This window comes from Schistocerca americana, chromosome X (genome assembly GCF_021461395.2).
Source record: "Schistocerca americana isolate TAMUIC-IGC-003095 chromosome X, iqSchAmer2.1, whole genome shotgun sequence".
NCBI classification, from domain to species: domain Eukaryota; kingdom Metazoa; phylum Arthropoda; class Insecta; order Orthoptera; family Acrididae; genus Schistocerca; species Schistocerca americana.
Window position 1 is genome coordinate 455,126,911 of NC_060130.1, and position 19,646 is coordinate 455,146,556.

A 19,646-nucleotide genomic window follows, 5' to 3' on the forward strand; every position below is an offset into this window, starting at 1 on the left:
TACACACATGCTAGGAATGACATGGGGTTTTATTAGAACAAAAAAAAAAAGAAGTTCACAAAATGTCCGACAGATGGCGCTGGACAGCAAAACGTCAGTGACTGCGCATGACAATCGTGTATGAAAGGAGCTGCAATGAGAGAGAGAATCAGATGCGCCAGCAGTCGTAGCATGTTGACGTTACCTGAAAAGACGGTTTTAGTGCAGCTGTATTATCAGAATGGGGAATGTGCAAGTTCAGCGTTACGATCCGATCGCCATAGGAAGGGATTCGAACGGGTAAACATCCATTGACAAATGAAGCTGTGGCGAGAATGATTTCGAAGTTCGAAGCCACGGGTTGTTTAGACGATAGACCCGTAGTGGCCGACCGAGCACAAGGCGTAATGCTACTGAGACAGTTCAGGAAGAAATGGAGACTGTAGCGGGTTCGTCTATGCACGGGGAAGTCAGCGCTCGTGCAGTCGCACGTCGCACTGGCAATCCATACACTACTGTTTGGTTGGCACTTAGGTGTACCATCCGATGCTATCTGTACAAAACCCATCGGCATCATGAACTGTTACCTGGCGATTTGGTGAAGCGGAGGGCATTTGCGGTGTGGGCGTTTCAAAAGATGGCTGAAGATGACGATTGGTTGAGTAACGTGTTGTGGACCGACGATTCTCATTTCACGCTCCGAGGGTCTGTCAACGCCCACGACTACAGAATTTGAGCTACCGAAAATCCTAGAACTTTCTTGGAAACTCCACTGCACGACGAGAAAGTCACGGTATGGGTTGGATTTACCACATCTATCGATATCGGGCCTTTTTTCTTCGAGGAAATGCATGATTCTGGTTTTGTAACGTAACGGGTGAGAGGTACGCCGATATGTTACAGAATCGCATCATCCCCAGCCTGGCTGATAAACACTTGCTGGAACGTACGATGTTTATGCAGGATGGCGCTCCACCCCATATTGCTAGACGCGTGAAAGATCTCTTGCGCGCGTCGTTTGGTGATGATCTAGTGCTCAGCCGCCACTTTCGTCATGCTTGGCTTCCCAGGTCCCCAGACCTCACTCCGTGCGATTATTGGCTTTGGGGTTACCTGAAGTCGCAAGTGTATCGTGATCGACTGACATTTCCAGGGATGTTGAAAGACAACATCCGACACCAATACCCCACCATAACTCCGGACACGCTTTACAGTGCTGTTCACAACATTATTCCTCGACTACAACTATTGTTGAGGAATTATGGTGGAGATATTGAGCATTTCCTGTAAAGACCATAATCTTTGCTTTGTCTTACTTTGTTATGCTAATTGTTGCTATTCTGATCAGATGAAGCGCCATCCGTCGGACATTTTTTGAACTTTCATATTTTTTCGGTTCCAAGCATGTGTGTCAATTTGTACCTCTCTATCTACATTATTCCGTGATTTATTCAGTTTTCATATTTATACTGTTTTTGATCACCCGGTATAACACATCAGATAATGTATATGGGTCCCGGGTTCGATTCCCGGCGGGGTCAGGGATTTTCTCTGCCTCGTGATGGCTGGGTGTTGTGTGCTGTCCTTAGGTTAGTTAGGTTTAAGTAGTTCTAAGTTCTATGGGACTGATGACCGTAGCAGTTAAGTCCCATAGTGCTGAGAGCCATTTTTAATGTATATGGCACCAGTCTGCCTCCGGAGCCGAGTTGTGCCGGCACGGTAGTTTAGTGTATTCGGTCAAGGGGATGGCCACCGTCAGCAATAATAATAAAACAGGGAACCGAGTAAAGTTTTCATCGACGAAATTAGAGGGAGGTCATGCGATATCTTTAAGGAAATGCAGAAGAATGGCGATGAAGAAGTAGATACGAGGGGTGTTCAATAAGTACTGCAACCCATTTTTTTCTGCAAGCAGGTTTGTATTATTTACGATTCCAATACACCGTATTATTTCCCACTCTTTCAGCTTTTTTAATGCGACGGCGTTACGCCATGTTACTGGGAGCGACTGTATGTCCGCCTGACACCATCCTACTTGTCGACGTCGGAGCCAGCGCCTTGCAGCATCAGTAATCTTCCCATTATCCACATGCTGCTTTCCACGGTGTGCATCCTTCATTGGGCCAAACAGATGTAGGTCGACAGGAGTGTCATCCGGGCTGTAGAGTGGAAGAAGAATAACAGTCCAATGAATTTCGTGTCCTCCTCTAGGGTGCGCAGACTTGTGTGAGGCCTTACGGTGTCATAGATAAGTTCATTTGCATTTTGTGGCAACGAACACCCTATCCACACGTTCAAACATTGAAGGAGTCACTGCTGTGTGCGGCCGGCCGCCACGCTGGAGGTCGGACATGTTTGCGCGACCTTTTTGCAGTTACGACAGATACTTCGCCCAACGACTCACTGTGCTTTTGTTCACTGCTAGGTCTCCGTAGACATTCTGCAAGCGCCTATGAATATCGGTGATGCTCTGGTTTCCTGCCAAAACTAACACTTTGGCATCTCTCTACATCGAACGCACTTCCGTTACAGACGACATTTTGAAGGCTACGTACAGCGCCGCCACCTCTCAGAATTTCGTGAAACTGTAGGGTCTGAAACGGGTATATTCCACGATGTCCCGAAACGAATTCAACCGAAATTGGCCAAGAAGAAAAAGTGTCCCGTTACTTAGTAAACACGCGTTGTGTAAATAAAAATAAAAGTGGTCAGCACATCCGCCTCACATACGGATGACGCGGGTTCAAATTCCGGTACTGCCAAGCATTTTCCTTGTTGGGAGGACTAGAACAGAGTGCATTCGGCCTCGTGATGCCAACTGAGGAGCTACTTAAAACAGAAGTAGCGACTCCTAGGCCTGTAAAGTAGTCAAAGGCAGGGAGAACGGCGTGTTGGCCTCATGTCCCTCCACACGGCATCCGCATTACGCCACATCACAGAGGATGACAGCAACCAATGGACATCGCATGGTCATCAGGGCATGGTCACGGACTTTATTTTCTTTTATCTCCACTAAACTAAACTCCGTCCAAAGAGGCCTCGGTAATCTCAACGATACCAACAGATATCTAATGGGAAGCTATTACGCTTTGCCCAGTGAGTTTGCTTTTTTAATTAGGATGTGGGGAGGTTTCATTTTCAGTTTACTTAAATGGTTCAGTTTTAAGTTGATCGATTTAAAAGCCTTAGACGATAGTAGGAACTATGACTTAAGAATATTATTTTGTTCACCCTGTAAATTCTGTCTCTTACATAAATATAGACATCGTGTTACTGCACCGCCTACGCCTGAGAGCGCTAGCAAAGTTACATGCATTCAAAGTTCAGCAGTGTTGAATAACAGACTTATTTTGAAGAATGGTCAGGAATTTTCTTTATGTGTGAGATACGAGATTGATGGAATTGGAGAATGAATATTTTTGATGCAATTATGGAGAGAGAAGCTATGAAGATTTTTGAGTTTTTCTGGAATGTTGAGAGACTGTGGTAAGAATGTAAATGCATCGTATTGTTTTGTGTTATGAGATTGTAGTAACGAAGCTGAGATAGTAGGATTGTTATTTAGATTGTTGTGATACGAAGATGAGATTCCTCTTGCTTAAAGTTAATTCTTAATGTCATGTTACGTAAATATTGTAGTGAAAATTTAATTGATAAAGCATTACCTCTCAATACAGAGTTTCATATGAATTTAGTCAGAAGTCTTTTCCTAACAGTTACAATTCCCACCTTTCACTCAGTTTATTATCTACGAGGTTAAGTCAATTATTATCAGCAAAGTAGTTACAAAATTTTATTGTAATCAAATAGGAAACTTACAAGAATATACTTTTTCGACATAGTGTCCCTGCGTTTCAACGCACTTGATCCATCGTTGTACAAGCTTCCTGGTGCCCTCATAAAAGAATGTTCTCGGTTGAGCTGCGAAACCACGAATGCACCGCTTCTTTCACTAATTCGTCCGAGGCAAATCGACGGCCCCTTAATGCCCGTTTGAGTGGACCAAACAAGCGATCGGCAGAAGGGGCATGATCGGGACTATAGGGAGGATGATGCAGTACTTGAAATTTGAGTTTCTGAAGCGTTGCAGCAGTGTGGGCAGCAGTATGCGAGCGGGCATTGTCGTGCAACAACACATCACTTTTTGATAGCAATCCTCGGCGTTTGCTTCGAATCGCCGGTTTTAGCCTGGCAGGAAGCATCTCACTGTAACGTACACTGTTTATTGTTGTGCCCCTTTCCCCATAATGTTCCAGAGCTTGACATTGTGCGTCCCAAAACACCGTAAGCATCAGTTTTCCTGCGGACGGTTGGGTCTTGAACTTTTTCTTGGACGGCGAATTTGGATGTTTCCATTCCATACTCTGACATTTACTCTCCGGCTCGTAATGATGGATCAATGTTACGTCACCAGTAATGATCCTGTTTAAGAAGTTGTCCTCTTCGTTACCATAGCGATCCAAATGTTTTCTGCAGATGTCCAAGCGCGTTTGTTTATGCAACTTTGTCAGTTGTTTTGGGACTCATCTTGCTCAAACTTTACGAAACACAAGTCTGTTGTGGATGACTTCATAGGCAGAACCGTGACTAATTTGCAGATGATGTGCCACTTCGTCAATTGTTAATCGTCTGTCTAAGAGAATCATTTCACGTGAACGCTCAATGGTTTCTTCATTTGTGGCGGTAAACGGCCTTCTGGCTTCTTCATCGTGCGTAACACTTGTGTAACCATTTCGGAATTTTTCAATCCATTCGTAGAAACTCCGTTGTGGCAAAACATATAACTAAATTGCGGATAATAATTGCCTCACCCTCGTACGTACGCATACTGCAATCTATGGTATAAAATCCTCAGTCGTAGTTTTTAATATTGCTTTGCTGCAGTATACTGTGTTCTTCTTTAGAGAAATCTGCTGAAATCTTTGTCAAGACACGAGGTAAGTGAAAATAGAGCTTAGACCCATGAATATCTTTGTAAGTTTAGTTTCTCATTTATTCCAGCAGTCAGGTTAAGAAGATTCACTCAGATGGAGAGAAGCAGACAAGCCGTTAAGTTAAAAAAACTGTCAGTCTCTGTGACATTTCAAGCTCATTAATGAAAGAAATAAATTTCCTGAGTGACTCAGCAATCATTGTGAATATTTTGTGAATAGAACAGTCCAGATGGAGTAAGATATTTACAACGTGGTCTCGGCTACTGGGATCAGCTGTTCAAAACTGTGATGTAGTGAAACTTTCAGTGCCAGTATCAATAAAAACTGTGCGAAAGTTGGATAGGTGGGGGAGGACACCATCGTTGTAGGTAAGAACGTATTTTAAGCAATATAGACGATTTTATTCACAAAACAGTTATTAGTACTCTATCAAAAATAATGCATATCAGCACTAAATTCAGTCTCGTATATGATACCGTTTAAACGAAACTGGCTCCAGCAATAAAACCTGTGCCTCTTACCACTTTCGGAACGATTGTAAGTTACTATTATTTTAGTTACAAGCTTTTGGGAATATTGCTAATTATTGGATCACAAAAATTCGTTGTAGGGAGAAGAGTACAACGAAGATGAAGGTTTATCGTCACGCCGATGTTAATGCCATTAAAAGTGGAGCACATACACTGATGGGAGAAGGACGGAGAATAAATGGACTGTTCCCTTTGGAGGGGACGATCACGGCTTTCGCATTTAGTGATTTAAGGCAACCACAGAAAATCCAAATCTGGGCGGCTGGACGCCGATGTAAAACACGATATTTCAGAAAGCAACTGCTGTGACTTATTATTTCGCCGTGAATATAATGTTGGCTAAGAATCCAAACAAACAATATCGTCACATTTACACCAAACTTAAAAGACTAGTAAACTGTTATTTCTCTCGAAAGTATTTAGCAAAGCGTACACGTTCAAAGCAATTCTAATATCAATGATTTTCCATTACTTTCAACATATTTTACGTTACCTAAGATTGAATTTCTGTAGTATTCGTAAGGCGCTATCTGCATCAACCAGATCCTCCCGTGACTTTGTTTTATGATACAACAAGCCTTTATGGTGGATAGTGTCTCGAAGAGACGTAACTAGAAACTAACTTAAAGATATTTCTGTTTTAGAAATTACAAACAGAGACATTCAGATGAGTTCGTTTTGTTCTACGGATCTGGCTTTACCCAGACCTGCGTCGTTTGGAGTAATTAGAGTAACAAACACGATTGAGCGTCAGTGTCTTAACAGTTTAACAGTAATGGGGGGGGGGGGGGGGAATGCTTCTGCTGCGTTTCTGATGCTGAGATATTGACCTAAAGCACAGAAGACACCATCAGCGTCCTTTGATTTTAAACGGTTACACATACGGTCAATGCCGACAGGACTAATTAACATATTTCAAGAATACCTACCGGCGCGGAAAAACAAGTATTTTTATATACTGCCTCGTGGGAGATTGGGCCTCGGAGATCAGATATTTGATAGAATAACCTCATCATAAGACGCGGAACAGGTGCATCGTAAATGAATATTAAGAAAACAAATTACGCATCAGAATTTTCTGGACCGTAAGTGTTGTTAAAAGAAATTAAGTTATGCATGGTAAATTGTGTATTTTTCTTATCATGTTTTAATCAGTGCCCGTATTATACGCTACGACAGGAGTCCCCCTTTTTCGCTGATTATATTAAAACTAAACTGATTAGCATCAAGATTCTGAGGATGAGCTCCCCTCTGCTTGGTTTGTTAACAGGGAAAACGTGCATCTCGTCTCTGTATCTGCTTCTGTAGATGACATAAAATAATTAGGTACTCAGTCTTACGTTCGCCCAGTAATTTTATGTTCACAAGAACGTGAAAGGTCTTGCATTCTATTTAGATTTAATAAGACGAAGGAACATTATCGAATTTTATCAGTTTAAGTAGCGCCATATCCTTCTACTCAGGCAGTGAAGTTTACGTTTATGACTATCTCACACAATCTGCGTCGTAGTTCTCATTCGCTAAATAGAGTTTTAATAGTGGCTGTTCGACTAATAGAAGTTGCGTCGGTTCAGGAACCATTTACGAATGTCGGAAAAATAAACTCTCTGGTAATGTAGCTATATATTGCATTTAATTAAGTTGGTTCAAAGATTTCCTTCTTTATGCTCAGAATTGTGAAAAACCTCCAGGAGCTTCTCCGTTCCTTTTTATTGTCTTTACAAATAAAGTATCTTCGAAAAGTCACTAGACGCTACAAAAAATTAAATTCATTATCTATTTCGTTTAGGACTACTTAGTAGGGATAATGGACTGATAATAGAATGCCGTTAATTTAACAACGACAGTAATGAATATACTTTATTCAAATTTATGCTGGTTGTCAGCTGTGGTTCACAATATTCAGAGCAATGTGTTTTCGAAATGATACTGTGTTTCACTTTCAAACTTTATGGTCAGTTTGCATAAACTAGGAATTTGAAAAATAAGAGCGTTATCAGTTTTTTTAAATTCATTATCAAGTTTATTTGAGAAATTCATAACTAAAGAAAAGTGAAATTTTGGTGTCTGAGCAATTTTAGTTCCAGGAAGTCCCTGCTTGACAAACCTACTCTAGAATATATTTAAGCAAGTACGAAGCGCATTAGAGAATGTACACCATAAACGTGATTCAGTTATTGTAATCACAGATTTGTACTGTAGCATATGACAAACAATCCGAAAAATTGTTACCACAGTACGCAACGTAAGTTTCCAGGAACTGTGATACGATGTTGACCTGAGAAGCACGGGAATGAAGGCCTCCGGATGTCTGACATTTCTTGTGGCGGTATTACAATCTTTAACCGGTATAGTGTTTATCAATAATTCCACTATATGACTAAAAAGACATGTAAGATGATTAATTCTCTGAAATTTGATAACGTTAGTAAGTGCTGCTGTAAACTGAGCGAGAACTGGAAAACGGTGATGTACATGACTAAAACCGTAGTATACACCTCTCATGTGTACTAATGCAATGACAGTAAGTGTAATACAGAATCTCCGCTCCGTTAGATAGTCTGTGAGTGGAAGGCGGAATACTTTTTAATGTAGTTAATTACGGAAACGCTGCAAATAAACTATATCAGTTTTTGAATTAATCTCCCCATAATGTACTCAGATTCGCTAATACAATGCGGCAAAATTTCTGTCAAAAAGAATTCGTTTAGGTTACTGCGAACGTATTCGGTACAATGCGTGGCGCATCTCTTCATTAGAACGGCACAGACGTCCTTCTAATATTTCCATAAACTTTTTAACGATTATTTAAGAGGCATGAAGCACGATTCAGTACTTGTGTTTGTCTCTCACGACGTGTAATGTTACATTATAGCCCCTTTACTATCTCTAAATAAGGAAATTATAAATTTCCCAGCTGGCAGCTCTGGTTGGAATTTCTTTCATTTGAGTGATGATAAATAACAAATTTCTCAAGGATTTCCGTCACTTGGCAGTAACGGATCGAAGTTAGTCCATGGTAATGATTCTTGCCAGAAAAATATCAATGCGCTGCTTTTTCCATCCAAGAGTCACCTGTCGTGGCATACATTTTTCAGACACTTCCTAAAATTAGAGCATATCGTGCGCACTGTGGCGAGCAGGATCTTGAGTAAAGTTTACAGTTAGCACAGTTTTATCTAGTGGGACTCGTGGTTTTTCCATCGCGATTGCTCCAACGGCTGTCATGTCTGGAATCTCAGTGTGATGTGTTCGGGCAGGAACGAGGAAGATTGGGCTCGAACGTCACATCATTTGCGAACTTCGCATTTCATTAGGAGACTGGCTGCAATGACACACATGCACTGACACACTTAACGTCCCGTCTGTAATAAAGTTTATGATATTCATCACATGAAACCGAGAAATGGAATATTCTTCGTTCTTGGTGCAAGTTAGAAGTAGGACGGCATTTGTGATGTTGTTGCTTTGTTGTTATTTCGGTAAGCGATTGATGCAGTCAACAAGCGAACATTACATCAAATGTTAGCGAATTTAAAGACTACAGGTACCATTTTATCGCTGTTTCATTATAAATTTTTAATTTTCGCTTGACACGCTTTCGTACAGCTGGTGCAACGCAATTTATAAAATATGGAAACGTTTCTATAAACGAGAAGTGAAGAAATGACGTTATTAAAACTTATCAATTTGGCATTTTGAGAACTGTAATTGATGTAGTAGAACATTTTCTTTTTTCGTTTCACATGGTGTATTATGCTTACAATAAGCCGCAACATGTTGAGAAATGAAACATGTTGCGTTAAATACAGCAATAGAGTAGTAAGAATCCGCGGCACCAAGAAAGAAGCACCTTTCGTACTGGAGGAATAATGGCACGTGCTTCCAACAGAGCGTAGAAAAAGGAAGAAGAGAGAGGCGGCCATGCTTTATTTTTACTCTGATCGGCAGAACACGACCGCAAACGATGCTGCGCATTGCCTTCAACGTATTAACGTTTGTGTGTGGCTTACCCCGCGGGTAAAATTCGAGCGAGGAGCGGAAGAGTGATCTCCTCATCTTTTGCATCACAAGGATTTCGAAGCCAATTAGGGAAGCGCTGCTCCCTATTTCGTCCCGGTGGCCATAGCGATTTATTAGCCTTTGTTTTTCTCTCTTTCTGTATTCGTCGGGAACTCACGCCAGATTGAAGTCGGTCAGTGATCCGTCGTCATGAGTTATCTTGCCCGTTAGGTAGAATAACCCGGATGCCAACGTCCACCTACAGAAATTGACGCCTGCTACGGTGGCTAAGCTGATGTTTCGATACAGCGGCGGTTTCCTAAGAGATCTGACGATTCTGCGGCTTACCCGCCTGCAGCATGCTCCAACCACCCACGCTCAGATAAGTTTAACAGCAGCGAAAGTGAAAATCGCTACCTGTTCTTAGCGCGGTTGCTTTTCTACTATGCGGGCAACCGTTCGCGGGGCATTGCTATGGTGTTTTCGGCGTAGAAAAGAAGTTCTACGCAGAATGAGGGTTTTAATAATAGGAGCTTTTACTTTATATTGTGGCTTCCGTTTATAACAGACAAACATTCGTTATCTATATTTTCCTGTAACGTTTGGAATAATTAAAAAGCTTAAACTTTTTTGAATCTGGGGTGTTTATTTTCCTGACGGCATCAATCTGTGCACGAGCCGTCCATCAACTGGTGCACATTTGTGCTTTTACAACCATTTATTGACTGTGAGGATACTGTTTTATAAAAATGGAGATACCAGTGTCAAACTTTAAATACTTATCGTGCCATTTACTTTGATAATGGCAACTGAAGAGTCTTTTGAAATTATGCACACTACGAAATAATTGTCAACAGAAATTAAATTACATACGAAAGAGGAAACATTGGTACTTCAAACAGTGAACCAAGTAAGAGCTATAATGTCGATAACAATTGTGTTACTTCCACTATTCATACTTGTCAATATTTCAAAAAACTACCCCGAAGCAATTAGTTTGAATTTTCATTCAAGATTGATAACTTCACTGCCCACCCACTAACATACATCTGCTCTGACCGATTTACCCTAAAGATAATTGTTCGTTAGGTAATGCAATTTTTAAAAAAGAAATTTTATTACTCGTTGAAACTATGATGGAAATAGATAGTTTGATGTACAGTTAAGTTTTAATGAAGAATTGCTAAGCAAATATAATCTATAATATCATCGGTTAGAAAGAGAAAATGGTTGCTGCACACATATAGAATATACTACGACCGGTGACTGAAAAAGCATCTAGGTTTTTATAAATCCAAAGGAAACAAAATGAAACTGGTTTGTGTAATACACAAAAGATCTGTAGCACTAGAGCGATGAACTAAGGCAAACGCTACACAAGTAAGAGGCTTACAAGAGCGTAGGAGACGTCGAGAACTTCTGTAATATGAAAGAAAGTGTGCCTTCACTGAGGGACACAAGGGATAGTGGCAGGATGACAAACCTAGCCTATTAATTCACCTGAGATTTTCATGACCGGTTGCCTTAGCTGCTGATGAATCTTCCTGGTTGTACGAACGAGGTCCATGAAACATTTCTGTTCCAGAGCTACACTTGACCTCTTCAGAGATGCTCTTGTTTCCGCCGAGTCTTGCTGACTTTTTTTCAAAAAACTATTGACTTCCTGACTGAATAACATGCTCTGCTACATGTGATTTTAAAGGGAAAGAGAAAACCATCAAACACAGTGGTATAGGCTATTGACAGTGGCTCTACAGAATAGATAGTTACGCTTCATGTTTGACAGACGACAGTTCAACAGACGAGTTTAATATTTGACAAGGATTACCTCTACCGATCAAATGTTAACTTTTCCCACTACTCCTTTCCTCAGTACTAATGTCGCTCTTCGACGTCAGACCTGTCACTTGGCAAGACTCAACGGCACCATTGCACCATTGAAAGCGATCGACGCAACAATGGACGAAACGTCAGGAACAAAGAAGTTTCATGGACTGCAGCCATGCAACAGGAAGAGTCACCAGCAGATATCAGTAGTGCCAAACAAAGAAAATGATTATATATTTTAATGCGTATTTCATGGTAGCTCAACCTAAATATATAAAAAAGAAGTTACATACAGTTTTCTTTCTCTCGGTTCAGTATCATTGACGATCGTTACCGTACCTCACATAGTTATTCATTATTTACGTCTACCTCTGTCTAGTGCTTTGTTAAGCTTGAAACTGGCTTCTATCACGGGAAACAATACGATTATAGTTTGAGATAAAACGACGAAAGTTATTGGATATAGTCTCAGATACTGAAAACTGAAAGGGTAGGCTTACATAGATAACCACTACTACCTACAATTAGGTTTTTCATTTGAAGTAATTATGGGACCTCTGCTTATGTTACTATGCGTAAAAAGCGCGTGAGACAACAGTGGCTTAGACGGTGATTATTTAATCCAGGTAGATCATTGTTCCTGCTCTGAAATGTAGGAACAAGAAAAAATATTTATTAGACATGAATTTCACGAGACTGAACTCAAAATTGTCCGGTTTATCATTCGATGGAATTAAAGGGGTTGGACAAATATACGCAAATACCGCGCGAAGTGCTTGCTTGAACATAAACGCAAGCCAAGCCTGCATGTGACGCTGTTGTATTTGACTACGAGCGGCACCTGTGCAATGCCCTCAGTATGCTGCAAGTGCCATTAGTGGCCAGAACAGTACTCTATATAGTTATGATTGCATTATGTCCGATCTCAGTACCTTCGAACGTGAGTAAATCGTTGCTGCTCGTATGGTGGGTGCTTCCGTATCCAAGGCAGTCGAAGTGTTCGGAATTTCAAGAGGCACCGCATCGAAGATCTATGCTGTACACAGTAAAGGCGGGATAAAAAAATCGTCCGCTAAGTCACAACACGGACGGAAGTATGTGTTAAGTTATCATCATAGACGGTCATTGAAGATGATTGTGACGAAAACTAAGAGAATGACACACTACTCGATGATGGCAATCCCTAGTAGTGCAGAACAGCGGTTCGTTGTTGAACAAACTGCAATTCCATTTTTCATCATTTCATGCTTCGTAGTCACGAAACGCCTCTAAAACGCAGCCACTCGTGTTGTGTTGGTGCCGGCCGCGGTGGCCGTGTGGTTCTGGGCGCTTCAGTCCGGAACCGAGCGACCGCTACGGTCGCAGGTTCGAATCCTGCCTCGGGCATGGAAGTGTGTGATGTCCTTAGGTTATTTAGGTTTAATTAGTTCTAAGTTCTAGGCGACTGATGACCTCCGAAGTTAAGTCGCATAGTGCTCAGAACCATTTGAACCATTTGTTGTGACGACAGTCAACAAAAGGGAAGGTAAGTCCCCAGTCCATGAGCTTCTAGTCTCGAACCAGTGTTGCAGCGTGACAGAGAATGTTTTAGCGAGTCCATTACTTTAAGTCTGATGGCAAGGGAGTATGTGAAGTGGTTACTATGTGCATGGTGCACAATGGAGTAATCTTCCCTTGTGGTCAGACGTGGTCGGCAGCAATCTTTACGACTTGACTATCTTCCCTCAAGTTCGTAAACAGTCTCATATTGAGCCACCGTCACATCCGAATTCCCCACAACTTCGGATAATTTTCAATACGACCAGCCTGCAAAATGGAGGTTTGCAGTGACGCCATTATCAAACTCTATCAGGTGCTGACAACATTGTCTCACCTGAAGGAGCGAAATTTCCATGTCTTTCACAGTGTTAATTTAATATGTGTTACATTACATCAGGCCATATCTTTTGAGTGCTTACTTTTCCTGTCAGGCAGTGCATATGAGGAAAGTGAGCTGAATTTGTTTCGGCTCAGTTGTCATCTGAATTAATGGCACAAGAATTCCTTTTTTCACAGTATTTCAAAGAACAGTTTCATTTAGATAAACTTTAAACAGCTATGAATTAGCGTGACACCTTGTGTACACACGTTTACAGTAATGACAACAAATATGACAAGGTATCCGAGTAGTGTCAGACTCTCGTAGATAATGTGGGAGATTATATTGTTGCTGCCTTATTTTCCTCTTACGTTTATCTCAAGTGTTCGATAAACTACAAGCAAAACGCTATTTAGTATGCACTCTACTAATACAAATGAGTTACATCTTATCAGCCGGCCGCGGTGGTCTAGCGGTTCTAGGCGCGCAGTCCGGAACCGCGCGACTGCTACGGTCGCAGGTTCGAATCCTGCCTCGGGCATAGATGTGTGTGATGTTCAAATGGCTCAAATGGCTCTGAGCACTATGGGACTTAACATCTGTGGTCATCAGTCCCCTAGAACTTAGAACTACTTAAACCTAACTAACCTAAGGACATCACACACATCCATGCCCGAGGCAAGATTCGAACCTGCGACCGTAACAGCCGCGCGGCTCCGGACTGAGCGCCTAGAACCGCTAGACCACCGCGGCCGGCTGTGTGTGATGTCCTTACGTTAGTTAGGTTTAAGTAGTTCTAAGTTCTAGGGGACTGATGGCTTCAGATGTTAAGTCCCATAGTGATCAGAGCCATTTGAGCCATCTTATCATGATAACGTTACGGAAAAGTCGTTTTTAAAAAACAAAGTAAGCAAAATAGTCCGAATTGGCTGAATAGTGTGCACTTGCGGCTTCTACGCGTTCTGGATCTATAATCAGTTCACAGTCATAGCTATACAGGATTATAGCGAAGGTATGTAACTGTAACAGTGTGGATACATAAATAAAAAAAACACTGTTAACAAATCATTCGGTGTCACAATTGAGTCGTTACAGTTGACACAAGCAGAAAAGATAGGCCTTGACAGATTTACAATTCAGCAAATTTCTCACCTTCCGCCCTACGGGGTAGAGAATCGAGGTGGGTACAAAACATTTATGGGAGAAGTTGCAACATCATTTCTTTACTGATTGTCTACTTGCCTGCTAGTGGCTCTTTCACAGATGAAGTAAAAGTCGGGTCGACATCGAGATTAGAACCGAAAGCCAAGACACTCTTTCGCTTGAAAGACGCACACTACACCGCAAAACTAGCCAACAACTGCATCAGACAGCACTCCCTTTTCCTCTCTGTGATTGTTAAGACGGACGTTCTCAAACTAAATGGCGAGGTAAGTCGCCGTTTCGGTTGGAACGAACTTCCTAGACTCAAAATCACAAATCAGCTGCCTTATATCATCGAAAGACTATTTCGAATGAATCTGCAAGAACAAGTCTGAACCATTCCAGGAGGTAAATCGACGGGTACATAGTTGCCAAATGTATTCTACAGTGTTGCCCATTCTCCATAAGACTAACCGCAGACTGAATACGTTTGGTCAGAAGAGTGAATCTTGAAGTGGCTGGGACCAGGTAAGCCTACCCTTCGAAGATGCGGTGTTACCAGCAGCCACTGAATTAATCGGGAGCAGAAATATCTGGCAATGAGTATTATTCGCATTTCTGAAACTATGATTTAGACCTAAAACTTAGTTACGAATGATATCCAGATGCACTGTCTGCAACTCTAACATCAAAAATTAGAATCAGAGACAATTATTATGGCAGTTCTCCTCTGTGTAGCTGTTGTAGGCATTTTTGTGATGGTACTTTAATAGAGCTACAAACTAAATAACTCATACACTGGAAGCAGTTCGAATTCACAACATTGCTAGAAACTTTTAAAATTATAAGCACATATCAATGATTTTAATATTATGTAGCTGAAAACAGTTTACCACCTATAAGATATATGAACGCAGATGAAAAGACATAATAACACTATCTATGTGTGTTCAGTTTCGGTAGTCATATTTAATATGGTGTGAATGACATATAGTCTGAAATCACAAAAGCAAACTTTGCAAAGGATTTTTTCGCAACGATGGAAAAATAGAACCCGAAGCCTTGAAGGTAATTAATCAAGTACATCATCCAGAGCTAATTCAATATCAAATTCTTATAAGAAAAGGAGAGAAGCATTTGTGATGAGAATGTGAAAAAAGTCAGAAAAAGCGCTGTCAGTGATGTATTGAATATGTCATTCTTAAGCAAAACTGTCATTCATTCTTTCAAAATCGAATAGATGAAAACCATCGTCTACTCGTAATGACTATAATGTAACTGCTAGTTGGACGTTGTCAATACTAGCTAAAAACATCTGATGAATGAGCTCCTCAGTTTTCAGACTGCTTAATAGAGAGAGGAACCAAAGTAACAAGAAGAGGTTATCGTAGGTGAGCTAGGGACGGAATTTCGATAGAGTATCTTGCTGATGGCGCGTTTTGCTCGTAGTTTATTTCTCAGGTGTTTCACACTAATGAGTCCTCTAGGCTATCACAACACTCATATATTAATTATCTAGCTGTAATTGTTAAAACAGCCTGCTAGTTTTATTATTACATTAACTGTGGCCGTATCTGACTCGGTGGACACCGGCAATTGTAATTTCATATTAACTTTGAGACCACTGGAAAGGCTTAATAACACTCTCAGGATAGTCACTGTGCACACCAGTTTGTCTCCTGAGACAGTTGCTCGTCGGATCCTGTTTGATTAAGAATTTGAGGGTCACATAAATCACCCGCGCGCTGCTAACAAACCCCAAATACATGTGACGGAAGATCTATTCAGGTCGCGTTACACTTTTCTATAACTCGAAGTCCTAATGAGGAGTTTCTGTCACATGATACAGTCGTTATTCCAGTCCCGGTGCGATAGAGTCCCCAGCTATCATTCTTCAATGCAAAACTCAGTAGTGATGTAGTTTCAGGAAAAGTGTCAAAACGAGGGATTCTGAAAGTCCAAAAATACATGAAACGAAATATGACAGTTTCCACAGAACTGAAGCGGTTTAGTACTACTTTAACAAGCTTAATTACATCACCGTAATTCTGAAGGCTGCAATGGCCTTGCCGCAGTGTATACACCGGTTCCCATGAGATCACCGAAGTTAAGCGCTGTCGGCCGTGGCCGGCACTTGGATGGGTGACCATCCAGCCGCAATGCGCTGTTGCCATTTTTCGCGGTGCACTCAGCCTCGTGATGCCAATTGAGGAGCTACTCGACCGTATAGTAGTATCTCCAGTCAAAGAAAACCATCATAACGACCGGGAGAGCGGTGTGCAGACCACATGCCCCTTCTATCTGCATCCTCAACAGAGGATGACACGGCGGTCGGACGGTCCCGATATGCCACTTGTGGCATGAAGACGAAGTACTATAATGTTATAATTCGGAAAGCTGCAGGATGTGGTTAGTTTCTCTTAATCGACATTTGTATCCCGTAGGTATCCCCCTATGTTTCCGGTGCAGAAATAATGAAAGAAATCCATGATCCTTCCACGAGCGTGGACTCAACATCAACAGTTCCCCGAAACTGTATCTTGCAAAAAGAAGCCGTAATAGATCTCTCTCTGTCACCGTCGATACTTTGCTTGGTGAAATAAGGACATAAATAAACGGACGCTTGCTTTGTCTTAGGTGCCAACAGTCAATAGTTTAAAGTAAAACGACAGTCAGAGGTATGATGCTACTGTGTCAGTTCGCATACATGGTGTTACATGCAGCAAGGAAGTTGGTAGTGTAACAGCTAATAGGACAGGTTCGAATTTTTATGCTAGATGTTCAAATCCAATCTTATGTTGCTATATTTTTCCTTTATCCCATCATAGAAGTATCTACATCTACATCTACATCTATACTCCGCGAGCCACCTTACGGTGTGTGGCGGAGGGTACTTATTGTACCACTATCTGATCCCCCCTTCCCTGTTCCATTCACGAATTGTGCGTGGGAAGAACGACTGCTTGTAAGTCTCCGTATTTGCTCTAATTTCTCGGATCTTTTCGTTGTGATCATTACGCGAGATATATGTGGGCGGTAGTAATATGTTGCCCATCTCTTCCCGGAATGTGCTCTCTCGTAATTTCGATAATAAACCTCTCCGTATTGCGTAACGCCTTTCTTGAAGTGTCCGCCACTGGAGCTTGTTCAGCATCTCCGTAACGCTCTCGCGCTGACTAAATGTCCCCATGACGAATCGCGCTGCTTTTCGCTGGATCATGTCTATCTCTTCTATTAATCCAACCTGGTAAGGGTCCCATACTGATGAGCAATACTCAAGAATCGGACGAACAAGCGTTTTGTAAGCTACTTCTTTCGTCGATGAGTCACATTTTCTTAGAATTCTTCCTATGAATCTCAACCTGGCGCCTGCTTTTCCCACTATTTGTTTTATGTGATCATTCCACTTCAGATCGCTCCGGATAGTAACTCCTAAGTATTTTACGGTCGTTACCGCTTCCAATGATTTACCACCTATGGCATAATCGTACTGGAATGGATTTCTGCCCCTATGTATGCGCATTATATTACATTTATCTATGTTTAGGGAAAGCTGCCAGCTGTCGCACCATGCATTAATCCTCTGCAGGTCCTCCTGGAGTACGTACGAGTCTTCTGATGTTGCTACTTTCTTGTAGACAACCGTGTCATCTGCAAATAGCCTCACGGAGCTACCGATGTTGTCAACTAAGTCATTTATGTATATTGTAAACAATAAAGGTCCTATCACGCTTCCCTGCGGTACTCCCGAAATTACCTCTACATCTGCAGATTTTGAACCGTTAAGAATGACATGTTGTGTTCTTTCTTCTAGGAAATCCTGAATCCAATCACAAACCTGGTCCGATATTCCGTAAGCTCGTATTTTTTTCACTAAACGTAAGTGCGGAACCGTATCAAATGCCTTCCTGAAGTCCAGGAATACGGCATCAATCTGCTCGCCAGTGTCTACGGCACTGTGAATTTCTTGGGCAAATAGGGCGAGCTGAGTTTCACATGATCTCTGTTTGCGGAATCCATGTTGGTTATGATGAAGGAGATTTGTATTATCTAAGAACGTCATAATACGAGAACACAAAACATGTTCCATTATTCTACAACAGATTGTCGTAAGCGAAATAGGCCTATAATTATTCGCATCTGATTTATGACCCTTCTTGAAAATGGGAACGACCTGCGCTTTCTTCCAGTCGCTAGGTACTTTAAGTTCTTCCAGCGATCTACGATAAATTGCTGATAGAAAGGGGGCAAGTTCTTTAGCATAATCACTGTAGAATCTTAAGGGTATCTCGTCTGGTCCGGATGCTTTTCCGCTACTAAGTGATAGCAGTTGTTTTTCAATTCCGATATCGTTTATTTCAATATTTTCCATTTTGGCGTCCGTGCGACGGCTGAAGTCAGGGACCGTGTTACGATTTTCCGCAGTGAAACAGTTTCGGAACACTGAATTCAGTATTTCTGCCTTTCTTCGGTCGTCCTCTGTTTCGGTGCCATCGTGGTCAACGAGTGACTGAATAGGGGATTTAGATCCGCTTACCGATTTTACATATGACCAAAACTTTTTAGGGTTCTTGTTTACATTGTTTGCCAATGTGCCAAGTATGTGACATCAGTGACATAAATATTTTTGTGACACCCAGAAATACAATGGAGTTTTTTGCATAACAAATAGCATTCCAAGGATGATTAAAATTAGATTTTATGGTCACAAATTCTATATAGCCTGGTGCAACTAACCGTGACTGGAAATTGAAAACATGTAAATTTTAGTATATCAATTAATGCTTTGATTTTTACTTTTGTACAACAAGAAAATTAGTGTATCCCTAGGACTATATCTGTCACAAAAATGTTCAAAGCATAAGAATTCGAAGCACCACCAGCAATGTGCGTAGGCACATATGCCACAGTCATATGGTCTGCTGTGAATATCAATAGCAAAAGCATCTTCATTAGCGTTAAATACCTCGAGAAGTGGCGACAACATTTTGCGGAAAACCAAGCATGTCAAAGCATTTAATCGAAAGCTGCAGCCTGCTTCTAGTTGTGATTTCCATTTGCTGTCCGCCGAGGGCACTTTTTTAATGGGAGACTGTAATTTCGTACTTCAGGAAAAGTATATACCGTATGGCTGACAGAAGGGCATACACTTACGAGATAGTACTTTTAGTCAACAGGTCGACATTCCGTTTTCAGCTACATGCAGGCCATCTAATAAGAAGGGTTATGCTTTGCCCATCTCACGAGTCAGTATGTGCAGAAACGGCGCCATTTTTATGTGTGGTCTGTGGGTGTTGTACACAGATTATGATGCCATTTCATTGACTGGCTTACGTGTTGTTAGACTCGATGACCAGATTAGCCAGCGACTTC